This window comes from Nerophis lumbriciformis, linkage group LG19, assembly GCF_033978685.3.
Source record: "Nerophis lumbriciformis linkage group LG19, RoL_Nlum_v2.1, whole genome shotgun sequence".
Lineage (NCBI taxonomy): Eukaryota > Metazoa > Chordata > Actinopteri > Syngnathiformes > Syngnathidae > Nerophis > Nerophis lumbriciformis.
The window spans coordinates 42,380,525-42,396,624 of record NC_084566.2 but is presented as its reverse complement, the minus strand read 5'-3'; the positions used below and the strand labels follow the sequence as shown (position 1 = coordinate 42,396,624).

The window sequence follows — 16,100 nt, the reverse complement described above, 5'->3', positions numbered from 1 at the left end:
CGGCTGTTCCACTGACCTAGTTATGTCATCCGGCGTTATACAGTAGGAGCAGCGGAGGGAGGGGGCGCGGCTGAGGGAAGCGCCATGTGAGGTAACAGTTCCTTCAACGTGTCAGTGCTGGCACCCGCACTCCAGGGGCTTGAACTTGACCTGCAGCTGCAGGGACCACTTTTTAAACGGGCTTCCACTTTGACCGCCACGGCCAATACATGTAGCAGGACAGGAATGTTGCCCCTTTATTCACAATCATTAATTTTTTTTAGGATTCTAAAGATTAAAAAAATGCTTGCAAGATGTGGCTAATGAGAGTGATTTATGTAGCCTTGTTTTATATACACACTGCAAGTATATATATAATGTAGTGACAGACACCTACATAACAATATGTAATATGTACAATATACACACTGCAAGTATATATATAATGTAGTGACAGACACCTTCATAACAATATGTAATATGTACAATGTACACACTGCAACTATATATGTAGTAACAGACACCTTCATAACAATATGTAATATGCACAATATACACACTGCGAGTATCTATATAATGTAGTAACAGACACCTTCATAACAACATGTAAAATGTACAATGTACACACTGCAAGTATATATGTAGTAACAGACACCTTCATAACAATATGTAATATGCACAACATACACACTGCAAGTATATATATATATATATATATATATATATATAATGTAGTAACAGACACTTTCATAACAATATGTAATATGTACAATATACACACTGCAAGTATGTATAATGTAGTAACAGACACCTTCATAACAATATGTAATATGTACAATACACACACTGCAAGTTTATATATAATGTAGTAACAGACACCGTCATAACAATATGTAATATGCACAATATACACACTGCAAGTATATATATATATATATATATATATATATATATATATATAATGTAGTAACAGACACTTTCATAACAATATGTAATATGTACAATATACACGCTGAAAGTATATATATAATGTAGTAACAGACACCTTCATAACAATATGTAATATGTACAATATACACACTGCAAGTATATATATAATGTAGTGACGGACACCTTCATAACAATATGTAATATGTACAATATACACACTGCAAGTATATATATAATGTAGTAACAGACACCTTCATAACAATATGTAATATGTACAATATACACACTCCGAGTATATATATAATTTAGTTATAGACACCTTCATAACAATATGTACAATATACACACTGCAAGTATATATATAATGTAGTAACAGACACCTTCATAACAATATGTAATATGTACAATATACACACTGCAAGTATATATATAATGTAGTAACAGACACCTTCATAACAATATGTAATATGTACAATATACACACTGCAAGTATATATATAATGTAGTGATAGACACCCTCATAACAATATTTACCATATTTGGGTCATTTTAAGCATTACCAGAACTTGGGCGCATTGATTTCAGTCTCCATAGCTACTTCTCTCAACTGCAGACAACAAACGCGTGTGTTTACAAACCATGGCAGACCCGGTAATAGACGACAAAGATGACTATTTTTTTGACAAATGAGGAGTCACAACCCATTCTTTTCGAAGCTGAATACACTGAGGGTGAAGTGCTGCTTATAGAAGCGAGCACGAAGAGAGTGTGAAACGTTGGAGCAGACGGAAGCCGAGAGAGTGAGGTCGGCGTAGTGCTGGGCGATATGGCCTTTTTTTAAATATCTGGATATTTTTAGGCCATGTCACGATACACGATATATATCTCCATATTTTGCCTTAGCCTTGAATGAACACTTGATGCATATAATCACATATCAAAACAACACTAAATTAAAGTGCACTTTTTGTTCAGAACGCCACTACAATAGTTTAAAACAGATAAAGTGCACTTTTGTGCATGATGTCACACAAGATATTTCAATAAGTGTCAAATAAAAATGAGCGGCATAATAGGAAATCAAATAGTGTATGTCCTTCGCTATGTGGTAGGTTCCTGCGGACGTTATCTCCTTCTGTTGTTGACTAGTTTTTCATACGATGTTGGTTGCTTGGGCATTTTGTTGGTGTGGCACAGAACGGAGATGTTGACATGCGGAGTTTCAAGCACTCTTCATTCTCTAGCGGGTGGCTTTTCAAATGATGCTACATATTAGCAGTAATGCTACTTTTGTCGCATACTTGACAAATTACTGTTGTCTGTTCGACATCTTCCCGCTTGAAGCCAAACCACCGCCAGACGATGGACCCCCTGCTGTTTTTCTTGGGAATTAATTCTTCCTTCATTTGTTACCAGAGTCGCACCTTCTTTCTCTCGTATTACCACTCAGCTAACGTTACCCATGCCGCTACCTCTCTGCTCCGCGAGGGCGTATACGTATGTGACGTATGTAAGGAGGTGCGCTTGTTTTACGTCTCTGTGAGAAGGAGAGACAAGAAAGAGTGAGAAAAGCCTGTATGTAGTGTAATGCCCTGCGTGAGAACGTATACTCCAATATCACCATATAGATACAGACCCGTTCAAGATTAGACAAACAAACAGTGTACAGGGTTACAGAACCGGAACGAGGCGCCCCGTAAAAGGTGGGGAAAAAGGTAAAACGCTGGGGAAAAAGATGAGTAAAAAAATACAATCTAGACTGGGCTCCTAAGTGGGCCCAGTCTGGAGTTGGAAAAAACCTCCATGCCATGCACACATAAACATGTTACATTTAATCACGACAACTCGCAACAGAAGGGGGAGAGTTGGGACCCTGGAGGTCGACTGCTGGGACCCTGGAGGTCGACTGCTGCTATGAAGCGCTGCCAGCCGTCCATCACCCTGAAGGGGAATCAAGCAGTGGTGAAGGCGTGGGGTGGGGGGGGGGGTATATATGCCCATTGTCTTGGGTGTGTTGATGTAGTTGTGACGATCTGTCACTTCATTTCGGTTTGTTTCCATGTTTTTGTATTTACTTCCTGTCAGTGCTCTTATTTTGTTATATTTCCTGTTTGTTCCGCTGAGCACTGTTTTCTCCTCACCTGCCGTTGATTGGCAGCCGGTCCACACCTGCTGCCAATCAGCATATGTCTATTTATGTTTTCACTCGAGCACTCCTCAGGGCTCGATGATAGACTCTTTATGTTGGGAACTGTTGTATGCAAGACTGCTACATTTCTGTTGATGATCATTAAAATCATCTTACCTGCTCATCCTCCTCCTGGTTCTTGCATCTTGGGGTCACACAAACGGCAGCCATGCGAGTTCTTCACAGTAGTGTCCATAGGCCTGGGGCCGTTCTGCATGCAAGCAAAAGTTCGACTCCAGGTGTCGTTGAGGAGGGAGGGAGATCAAAAGCGTCCATCATTGAGGTGTCCTCGGGGATGTTTTCAGAACAGCCTGCTCCTGCGTCAAGGCCATTCGAGGGAGTCAAATTGTAGATTAGGATTTTTGTTTTTCCACGAGCAGACATTACAATGGCTTATCTGTTCCATTCGTCCATGCTGGCCCTCCTATCCAATTTTTCCCCTTTCGACCAGCTTTTTCCATGATGTGATCCATCTTGCGATTCAGTTCAGGAATCGCCCCAGTCTGTGATCCCACAGCCCGGCCCAAACCTTTCCATTGCGACGAACAGCCTTTGGGCTCCTTGAGTGGCTGCCATCGCCTTACGAATTCGACGATACACCAGAGCAATGCCCAGCCCAATCAGCAGGTGCCCCGCGATCACGGTTCCAAATAGGTTCATTTTTCTATATATCGCACAGAGACAAACCCGCGATATATCGAGTATATTCCTTATATCGCCCAGCCCTAATTAGAATGCAAAAAACTAATTAAAAATACATGTTCTTGTCTCGCATTAGGATTGTGAACAATAGGCAAAATATATATATATATTTTTTTAAACGTGCAGTTCCCCTTTAATGGCAATATGGAGAATTCAGATCCCTTTAGTATAGTTGAATTCAATAACATATTTTGTTGCCACTCGCGATGATAATGATCGCGTTCAGGTCTGCTAAAAATGAGACTTTGTGTTGGTCAGTCTGCATCTTTGCAGGCAAGCAGTAAAAGGAGGGCGCTTGGAAGAAGCAGAGGGACATTCCCCTTTTTAGGCAGGATATTCAAATGTAAACAAACTGAAAGCCCTTTCTTAGCACACTGAAAATGTAGCTTAGCCACGGAAAAAAGATTGTCAAGTCTTAGATTGCCACAGTACTATCGCTTTTGGCATGCTGACGCAAGATGACCGGCCTTGTCGGGATCATTCAGTACAGGCTGTATTTATTGCACACAGAAAGGGCACGGAGACACGCGAGAGATACCGCTTGATTGTAATCTCCCTCTTTTTCTGCTGTTTTTAAACACAGCTCCTTGATGTATGCACTGGACATGTCCACGTTGCAGCTTAGTTTCAGTTCAAAGCACTATTTGATCTGCCCTTTGTCTAAATTGCCTTGTTTGACTACAATAAATTGCTATTTAATTAGGGCCCGCATGGCCCATTGTAAAAGGAATCCCGAAGGGAGTCCTTTTACAATGGGACAGAGGACCCTATTGTATTTGTAAGGTTTTATTAGGGCCCGCATGGCCCATTGTAAAAGGAATCCCGAAGGGAGTCCTTTTACAATGGGACAGAGGACCCTATTGTATTTGTAAGGTTTTATTAGGGCCCGCATGGCCCATTGTAAAAGGAATCCCGAAGGGAGTCCATTTACAATGGGACAGAGGACCCTATTGTATTTGTAAGGTTTTATTAGGGCCCGCATGGCCCATTGTAAAAGGAATCCCGAAGGGAGTCCTTTTACAATGGGACAGAGGACCCTATTGTATTTGTAAGGTTTTATTATTCTTTATTCTTCCGCCGCCACATTAAACTGTAATTTGACCCACTTAACATGCTTCAAAACACACCATATTTGACCCACACATCAGGACCTGCGAAAATTGCCTTTTTTTTAAAAAAACGAACCACAAAACTCAAAATTGCGCTCTAGCGCCCCCTAGGAAAAGACAAACTAGACTGCCTGTAACTCCCACTAGGAAGGTCGGAGAGACATGAAACAAAAACCTCTATGTAGGTCTGACTTAGACCTAGTTTTCATAATTGTATATCCTCGGGCAAAAATCAACAGGATGTTGGCTATTCCCCCTTCAAGACAAATAAGTACTAAAAACAGTCACTTTTGCCTTTTTGAGCTGTAATTTGACCCCCTTAACACGCTTCAAAACTCACCGAACTGAACGCACACATCAGGACTGGCAAAAATTGCCATCTAATGACAAAACCAAACCTTAAAACTCAATAAAAACTCTAATAAAAAACCTAACCCCAAATTTAAAAATTGCGCTCTAGAGCAATTTTTGAATAAAACGGAGAAAAAACTGCTCCTCGGAAGAAAAAAATGACAAAACTGCCTGTAACTCCCACTGGGAAGGTCGGAGAGACATGAAACAAAAACCTCTATGTAGGTCTGACTTAGACCTAGTTTTCATAATTGTATATCCTCGGGCAAAAATCAACAGGATGTTGGCTATTCCCCCTTCAAGACAAATAAGTACTAAAAACAGTCACTTTTGCCTTTTTGAGCTGTAATTTGACCCCCTTAACACGCTTCAAAACTCACCAAACTGAACGCACACATCAGGACTGGCAAAAATTGCGATCTAATAAAAAAACCTAACCCCAAATTTAAAAATTGCGCTCTAGAGCAATTTTTGAATAAAACGGAGAAAAAACTGCTCCTCGGAAGAAAAAAATGACAAAACTGCCTATAACTCCCACTGGGAAGGTCGGAGAGACATGAAACAAAAACCTCTTCGTAGGTCTCACTTAGACCTACATTTCATAAATTGACACCCCCCATCAAAAATCTACAGGAAGTTTGCTATTCCCCCTTCAAAACAAAATTTTTGTAAAAACCGGTCACCTTCCTTCAAAAACGATCTCCTCTGAGTGCGTTTGTCGTTTCGCCTTCAAACTAACACAGGAGAGAGATTGAACCCTTGTGATTACAATGACAGAAGCGCTTTTTTTCCAACTGCTCCGGTTTTGATTTTATGACCCTTCAAAGACCCGCTGCGCTGATGCTGCTGCGCTGCTGTTTTTTTAAGATGGCTGCTTAAAAGCAGGAAGCACCAGCGTGCCCACACAATGCAGACAAGGTAGGTACACTAGACAAAAGTCTTGGGACACTTCAGACTAAAAGTAGACAAAAGTATTGGGACAGTTAGGACTAGCACCTGCCAAATACGCGGGCCCGACCAATGCTGCTTGCAGCTTTAATTAATATTATTTTCCAAAGGAGGATCTTCCCCTGAATTTGATGTCATTGTCTTTCCAAAGCTTATGTAATGTGCAGTACTCTTCTTTAGACAGCAAATCAACAAAGCAGCCACTCTATTTTGCCTCGTTTGTTCCAAAACACAATTAACCATCAATCAAGTCAGGGTTTCCCTTAAACTGCCAAGACCTGCTCGACGGCCTGGTGAGTTCAAACCCCGGCCGAGTCATACCAAAGACTATAAAAATGGGAGCCATTGCCTCCCTGCTTGGCACTCAGCATCAGGCGTTGGAATTGGGGGTTAAATCACCAAAAATGATTCCCGGGCGCAGCCAACGCTGCTGCTCACTGCTCCCCTCACCTCCCAGGGGGTGATCCAGGGTGATGGGTCAAATGCAGAGAATAATTTCGCCACACCTAGTGTGTGTGTGAGACAATCATTGGTACTTTAACTTTAATTTTAGATACCTGTGGCAGTGGGGGCGTGGTCACAATGACATCACCGAGTAATTTGCATAACTTGCTATGATTTTCTTTAAAAATCCTCAAAAAAATACATACATAAAAAAAAAAAAAATCTGTTTTTATTAACATATTTTTGTGTATTGTTTTGCCATATTTTCAATTGTTTCTGGTTTTTGTACGTTGTTGAGATTTTTTTTCAAGTGTTTACAGACTTGTAATGACTTTTTTAAATTTAAAAACAACTAGCAACAAATGCACTAGTATGCATATATCTAAAAAAAAAAAAAAAAGAAAAAAAAAAAAAAAAAAAAAAAGGCTTTTTTTTAAAAGAAGGGTTTTTAAGCCTTTTTTAAAAGCATCCACGGTCTGTGGTGCCCTCAGGTGGTCAGGGAGAGCGTTCCACAGACTTAAGACTTTGTTAAGGTTTAAGAAAACCTTGAAAGGTGAAATAATTGAAAATTATTAAATATAGCAACAATTACTTTCATCCCATTGATTTTTTTGAACGTTGATGTTCCAGGCAATCTAATTTTCAGTGAAGGTATAAGATAGGCAAATATAAGCTTCGGCTTCAGCCTATTCCTTTTTCGGTCATTCTTTTTGTGGATCGTGAGATCGACAGGTGGATCGGTGCGGCGTATTCAGTAATGCGGACGCTGTATTGATCCGTTGTGGTGAAGAAGGAGCTGAGCCGGAAGGCAAAGCTCTCAATTTACCGGTCGATCTACGTTCCCATCCTCACCTATGGTCATGAGCTTTGGGTTATGACCGAAAGGACAAGATCACGGGTACAAGCGGCCGAAATGAGTTTCCTCCGCCGGGTGGCGGGGCTCTCCCTTAGAGATAGGGTGAGAAGCTCTGTCATCCGGGGGGAGCTCAAAGTAAAGCCGCTGCTCCTCCACATCGAGAGGAGCCAGATGAGGTGGTCCGGGCATCTGGTCAGGATGCCACCCGAACGCCTCCCTAGGGAGGTGTTTAGGGCACGTCCGACCGGTAGGAGGCCACGGGGAAGACCAAGGACAAGTTGGGAAGACTATGTCTCCCGGCTGGGCTGGGAACGCCTCGGGATCCCCCGGGAAGAGCTGGACCAAGTGGCTGGGGAGAGGGAAGTCTGGGCTTCCCTGCTTAGGCTGCTTTCCCTGCGACCCGACCTCGGATAAGCGGAAGAAGATGGATGGATGGATGGCGTTAGCAATTGAATATAAATGAAAGCTTTTATTTCTCTTCAAATGAATATATTTCATGGATTAATAGTGACAGCCACTTGTTATACATGCTGTATGTGCACGGTAAAGATGCGCGGATAGGCAATTATTTCATCCGCAACCGCATGACAAAAGTCGTCAACCATCCGCATCCACCCGAATTAACATTTAATCAACACCGCACCCGCCCGTTGTTATATATCTAATATAGACGATGCAAGGCATTAGTGAGGTTATAAAGCTTTTGCCTGTTAAAGAAAGGAGACTGATCCAATGCAGCAATCATCTGGGAGCCGCGCTGAGCGCACCTCCAAGCGCGTGGAGGTGCGATGGCCCTCGCACCTGCGGCGGCTCCACCCGGGCTCGCGCCCGAGGCTTCAGCGCGCACCGCGACACTGGCGACGGCCGGGTATGGGCCCGACGCTCCAGCGACATCCATTTTCAGGGCTAGTTGATTCGGCAGGTGGGTTGTTACACACTCCTTAGCGGGTTCCAACTTCCATGGCCACCGTCCTGCTGTCTATATCAACCAACACCTTTTCTGGGGTCTGATGAGCGTCGGCATCGGGCGCTTTAACCCGGCGTTCGGTTCATCCCGCAGCGCCAGTTCTGCTTGCCCCACCCCTTTCGTGAGCGCACTGCGCGCGGAGTGACCCCTGTTACGCGCCCCCGGCAACGGGGGTGGCGGGCAGGTAAGCTGCGCGGGCGGAGCGCGTGGAGTGACCCCTGTTACGAGCCCCCGGCCACGGGGGTGGCGGGCAGGTAAGCTGCTTACCTGCCGCGCGTGACGCCGGCCGCGGCGGGGTGTCGTTGCGGTGGGCGCGGTGGTGACCCTGGACGTGCGTTGGGCCCTTCTCGCGGATCACCTCAGCTACGGCTCCCAGTGGGGCCCTCTCGGGGGAAGGGGCCTCGGTCCCGGACCCCGGCGAGGCGTCCCTTCTCCGCTCCGTAAAAGTGTCCATCTCTTTTCTTTTTTTTTCTTCTGTTGTGGCATATGCTGCAGGTGCCTGCTCGTTTTTCGTATGTGGGTAACAACATTTAACTATGTATATATATTTACCAATTGGTTTAACTGCCACCCGCCTGAATCTATTTCAAATCTAATTTTTTTTTATTTCAACCGCCCGAACCGCGGATAATCCGCGGACTCCGCGGTTGTGTCCGCAAACCGCGCATCTCTAGTGCACGGCGTGTTTAGCCAGCACATGTCAACAGAGTCACACTACTTGTATGTCTATAAAACACAAGTGATTAGCAGCAATTAGAACAAGGCGACGACACTGAGATGATTTTTCATCCACAAAGGGATCAGTTAAAGTGTTGCTGTAGGCGCAATAAAAGCACTTATCCAAACTGGTTGTGCGAGTGTCGACATGGCGTGCATGTGAGGAGGAGAAACATGCAGCCGGCCAAAAGAAGTTTTGTATTCAGTGCTGACACACTGACACACTGACTGGCCCAGGGGCCCTTCTTGTGCAATTATTGGCCCTCTGTTCCACATTAGATTGCATGAAGAGAATGTTGGGGATGAATCCAATCTATTATTTTCTCTGCTCGACCCTGTTGAACCCCCCCAATGATATTTAAATGACTAACAGACATACTTTGTATAGTTTAAAGTACATTTGACAAAAGTTGGCTTTTCTATACGAGAAAAAAACAAACGTGTGTGCTTAGTTTCACCTCATTTGTTTCATTCCCGCCAGAGGTGGGTAGTAACGCGCTACATTTACTGCGTTACATCTACTTGAGTAACTTATGATAACTTGTACTTCTAAGGGTAGTTTTAATGCAACATACTTTTACTTTTACTTGAGTATATTTATAGAGAAGAAACGCTACTTTTACTCCGCTACTTTTATCTACATTCAGCTCGCTACTCGCTACTAATTTTTATCGATCTGTTAATGCACGCTTTGTTTGTTTTGGTCTGTCAGACAGACCTTCATAGTGCCTGCGTTTCAACAAATACAGTCACTGGTGACGTTCACTCCGTTCCACCAATCAGATGCAGTCACTGGTGACGTTGGACCAATCAAACAGAGCCAGGCGGTCACATGACCTGACTTAAACAAGTTGAAAAACTTAATGGGGTGTTACCATTTAGTGGTCAATTGTACGGAATATGTACTGTACTGTGCAATCTACTAATACAAGTTCCAATCAATCAAAAGTGTGAAGGAAAAAAGACCATTTTTTTAATTTCAACCGTACATCCCGTCAAAAGCCTAAAGACTGACTGCACAGTTCCTGTCTTCACAATAAAAGTGCCGCTCCATCGCGCCTGCGCTTTCAAAATAAGAGTCTCCGAAAGCCTGCGCAAACAAGCTAGCAAGCTACGGAGTTTGCCGCCAATGTATTTCTTGTAAAGTGTATAAAAACGAATATGGAAGCTGGACAAATAAGATGCCAAACACCAACCACTTTCATGTGGTATTAGACAGAAAGGAGGAACTTTTTTTCTCCTCCATTTGAAAACGTGGACGTTATCATCACTGCTGTCTGATTACAATCAATGCAAGTCATCAGAATCAGGTAATACACCAACTTATATTCTTGTCTTCATGAAAGAAAGGAATCTATATGTGTTAAACATGCATGTATATTCATTAAAACACATTGTGAACAAAAACGGCAAAAAAATAAATATAAATTATATTCTGTATATATCAATGTATGTATATATATATATATATATATATATATATGTGTGTGTGTGTGTATGTTACTCATCAGTTACTCAGTACTTGAGTAGTTTTTTTTCACAACATACTTTTTACTTTTACTCAAGTAAATATTTGGGTGACTACTCCTTACTTTTACTTGAGTAATAAATCTCTAAAGTAACAGTACTCTTACTTGAGTACAATTTCTGGCTACTCTACCCACCTCTGATTACCGCTTAGATTTTGTGACCAAGTCCATGTGTTCTTGGATCGGAAATGCCGAGTGCTAAATGTGCTTTCATGCATCGTGTTTGCCAAAAAAGGGCAGAACTGTCCCGATACCAATATTCTGGTACCGGTACCAAAAATGTATTTCGCTACTTTTCCGTGCTAAATAAAGGGGACCACAAAAAAATGTCATTATTGGCTTTATTTGAACAAAAAAATCCTAGTGTACATGAAACATATGTTTATTATTGTTATTTAGTCCTTAAATAAAATAGTGAACATACTAGTCAACTTGTCTTTTAGTAGTAAGTAAACAAACAAAGACTCCTAATTAGTCTGCAGTAACATATTGTGTCATTTATACACCTATTATTTTGTACACATTATGAGGGACAAACTGTAAAAATGTATTATTTAATCTACATGTTCATTTACTGTTAACTTCTGCTTATTTTCTGTTTTAACATGTTCTATCTACACTTCTGTTAAAATGTAATAATCACTTATTCTTCTCTTCTTTGATACTTTACATTAGTTTTGGATGATACCACACATTTAGGTATCGATGCGATACCAAGTAGTTGCAAGATCATACAATAAAATATAATACCTAATAAACTAATAATAATATGGTTAAAAAATACTGATGTAAAGGGTAGGTGTCGCCCTGTTTTCTGTTTTAACATGTTCTATCTACACTTCTGTTAAAATGAAATAATCACTTATTCTTCTCTTCTTTGATACATTAGTTTTGGATGATACCACACATTTAGGTATCGATGCGATACCAAGTAGTTACAGGATCATACATTGGTCATATTCAAAGTCCTCATGTGTCCAGGGACGTATTTCCTGAGTTTATAAATATAATATACATTTTTAAAAAAGGAAAAAAGATTTTGTGATGCTAATCATAGTAGTATCGACTAGATACGCTCCTGTACTTGGTATCATTACAGTAAATGTCAGGTGTAGATCCACCCATGGCGGTTGTTTACATTGTGACGCCGGTGAGCTATTGTATCCTCCTACAATGTGTAGTGAAGCATGTTTAGCTATTCCTCGTCCTCCAGTGATAATGCTACTTGTAAGAAACATACTTTATTTGTCGCCATGGAGGCCAGGATTAGTGATTTAGAAGTAGCCAAAACACTGCGGATGGATGTTAGCTGCTAACTAGCGAGCCACGTTTTAAAGCAGCTCTTCCTGAGGGTGTTTCAGTGTTATAACTTCACCTTTATCTTTACTTTTTACACCAAAATGCTTCCGTTCTCCATTTTCTGTCTACACACTGTGTCTGCTTGTAAGTACTCTGTGTGTGTGCGCTGCCCAACATGCTCGTAAAACCAGCAGTGTCACGACACGCCATCATGGCCGTTACTTTTTAGAGGCGGTATAGTACCGAATATGATGAATTAGTATCGCGGTACTATACTGGTACTGATATACTAATCGGTTGGAAAGCGACAGATCTCTTGCGAGTGAAACGTTTCTAACGCCCTGACTCAGATAAACTGTAATATTTCGGGTCGCTTTTGTTAGTCTTCCAGAAATGGAAGTCGACATTCTGTAGGGCAGGGCTGTTTCACTGAAGCTGCAGTTCAGTTCAAAACTTGGGAGTCAAACATTTTTGCAAAGTGCTCCTGTTTTAAAGTTAAAAGTTAAAGTACCAATGATTGTCACACACACACTAGGTGTGGCGAGATTATTCTCTGCATTTGACCCATCACCCTTGATCACCCCCTGGGAGGTGAGGGGAGCAGTGGGCAGCAGCGGTGGCCGCGCCCGGGAATCATTTTTGGTGATTTAACCCCCAATTCCAACCCTTGATGCTGAGTGCCAAGCAGGGAGGTAATGGGTCCCATTTTTATAGTCTTTGGTATGACTCGGCCGGGGTTTGAACTCACAACCTACCGATCTCAGGGCGGACACTCTAACCACTGGGCCACTGAGTAGGTTATTTTGGAGGAACTTGGACCACCGTAACATCAGCAGAACATTCATTGACATTTCAACTTTGCTAGCAAACATAGAACATCGCGGTCCAAACATTTTTTTTCTTGGTGGCTAGCACAGGTGGGTAGAGTAGCCAGAAATTGTACTCAAGTAAGAGTACTGTTAATTTAGAGATTTATTACTCAAGTAAAAGTAAGGAGTAGTCACCCAAATATTTACTTGAGTAAAAGTAAAAAGTATGTTGTGAAAAAACTACTCAAGTACTGAGTAACTGATGAGTAACATACACACACATATCATATATATATATATATATATATATATATACATATATATACACACACATATACATATATATATATATATATATATATATATATATACACACACACACACACACATATACATATATATATATATATATATATATATATATATATATATATATATGTATATATACACACACACACATATATATATATATATACACATGTATATATATATATACATACATTGATATATACAGTATATAATTTATTTATTTATTTTTTTGCCGTTTTTGTTTACATGTTAAAGGTGTTTTAATGAATATACATGCATGTTTAACACATATAGATTCCTTTCTTTCATGAAGACAAGAATATAAGTTGGTGTATTACCTGATTCCGATGACTTGCATTGATTGTAATCAGACAGTAGTGATGATAACGTCCACGTTTTCAAATGGAGGAGAAAAAAAGTTCCTCCTTTCTGTCTAATACCACATGAAAGTGGTTGGTTTTTGGCATCTTATTTGTCCAGCTTCCATATTCGTTTTTATACACTTTACAAGAAATACATTGGCGGCAAACTCCGTAGCTTGCTAGCTTGTTTGCGCTGGCTTTCGGAGACTCTTATTTTGAAAGCGCAGGCGCGATGGAGCGGCACTTTTATTGTGAAGACAGGAACTGTGCAGTCAGTCTTTAGGCTTTTGACGGGATGTACGGTTGAAATAAAAAAGGGTATTTTTTCCTTCACACTTTTGATTGATTGATTGTAACTTTTATTAGTAGATTGCACAGTACAGTACATATTCCGTACAATTGACCACTAAATGGTAACACCCGAATAAGTTTTTCAACTTGTTTAAGTCAGGTCATGTGACCCCTGGCTCTGTTTGATTGGTCCAACGTCACCAGTGACTGCATCTGATTGGTGGAACGGAGTGAAATGTCACCAGTGACTGTATTTGTTGAAACGCAGGCACTATGAAGGTCTGTCTGACAGACCAAAACAAACAAAGCGTGCATTAACAGATCGATAAAAATTAGTAGCGAGTAGCGAGCTGAATGTAGATAAAAGTAGCGGAGTAAAAGTAGCGTTTCTTCTCTATAAATATACTCAAGTAAAAGTAAAAGTATGTTGCATTAAAACTACTCTTAGAAGTACAATTTATCCCAAAAGTTACTCAAGTAGATGTAACGGCGTAAATGTAGCACGTTACTAGCCACCTCTGGTGGCTAGCAATGCAGCTAATGGAAGCAATCAATTCTACCTTTAAATCCCATTAAAAATGCATTCAAAAACCATCAACAATACTTCATTTACGTTGTGTAACGTGTATAATAACAAACTGTATAAACATTGTTATTGTAAGAGTGAACACTGAGGAACTATTTTTCTAGCGTACTAACACATCGGCGTGCTACGGTATTAGCCGTAGAAGTTAACTACGGCAAGAGATAAGCTAACACAAAACGCGTTTGAGTTTGTAATACACAACACTGTGACACAACACCAAACTGTACTGAGTGACAAACATGAACAATCATATTACAGTATCTGTAAAGTATTATTTCATGTTTTGTTTGTACACAGCTAGCCACACAGTGTATGTACTGTAGATGTAATAACACACATGACATCACCTAAATATCATGATCAATATTAAAGTGACTCACTCGAACAGTTGTCTGTTTGGTCCAGCTGGCCAGTTGATTTTGGGTAAACAAGCCATTAATTCGGCATCGCTTGGCTCAAAAGTTCCAGATTTGCAGCATGACCATGTCGCTTGCGTCTGCTCCAACGTTTCAGCCTCATCTTCGTGCTGGCTTCTATAAGCAGCAGTTCATCCTCAGTATATTCAGCTTCAAAAACATAAGGTTGTGAATCCTCATTTGTACAAAAATAGTCGTTTTCGTTGTCTGTCACCATGTCTGCCGTGATTAGAAAACACACTCGCGTTTGATTCCGGGAGTAGGAACACATTTGTTGCAGGAAGTTGGAAGTGCGCTGCTATGGAAACGGAAATAAATGCGCAGAAGAATTAGTTCCGGCTATGCATAAAATGACCCAAATATGGTAAATATTGTACATATTACATATTGTTATGAAGGTGTCTGTTACTACATTATATATATACTTGCAGTGTGTATATTGTACATATTACATATTGTTATGAAGGTGTCTGTCACTACATTATATATATACTTGCAGTGTGTATATTGTACATATTACATATTGTTATGAAGGTGTCTGTTACTACATTATATATATACTTGCAGCGTGTATATTGTACATATTACATATTGTTATGAAGGTGTCTGTTACTACATTATATATATACTTACAGTGTGTATATTGTACATATTACACATTGTTATGAAGGTGTCTGTTACTACATTATATATATACTTGCAGTGTGTATATTGTACATATTACATATTGTTATGAAGGTGTCGGTTACTACATTATATATATACTTGCAGTGTGTATATTGTACATATTACATATTGTTATGAAGGCGTCGGTTACTACATTATATATATACTTGTAGTGTGTATATTGTACATATTACATATTGTTATGAAGGTGTCTGTTACTACATTATATATATACTTGCAGTGTGTCTATTGTACATATTACATATTGTTATGAAGGCGTCGGTTACTACATTATATATATACTTGCAGTGTGTATATTGTACATATTACATATTGTTATGAAGGTGTCTGTTACTACATTATATATATACTTGCAGTGTGTATATTGTACATATTACATATTGTTATGAAGGTGTCTGTTACTACATTATATATATACTTGCAGTGTGTATATTGTACATATTACATATTGTTACGAAGGTGTCTGTTACTACATTATGTACATACTTGCAGTGTGTATATTGTACATATTACATATTGTTATGAAGGTGTCTGTTACTACATTATATATATACTTGCAGTGTGTATATTGTACGTATTACATGTTGTTATGAAGGTGTCTGTTACTACATTATATATATA

General features: G+C 40.3%; 1 protein-coding gene across 1 annotated transcript in view; it reads left to right on the top strand.

Moving 5' to 3' along the window:
• Nucleotides 1–16,100, top strand: part of rorcb (RAR-related orphan receptor C b) — a 63,409-nt gene that overhangs the window by 1,234 nt on the left and 46,075 nt on the right. The gene's annotated exons all lie outside the window — the stretch shown is intronic.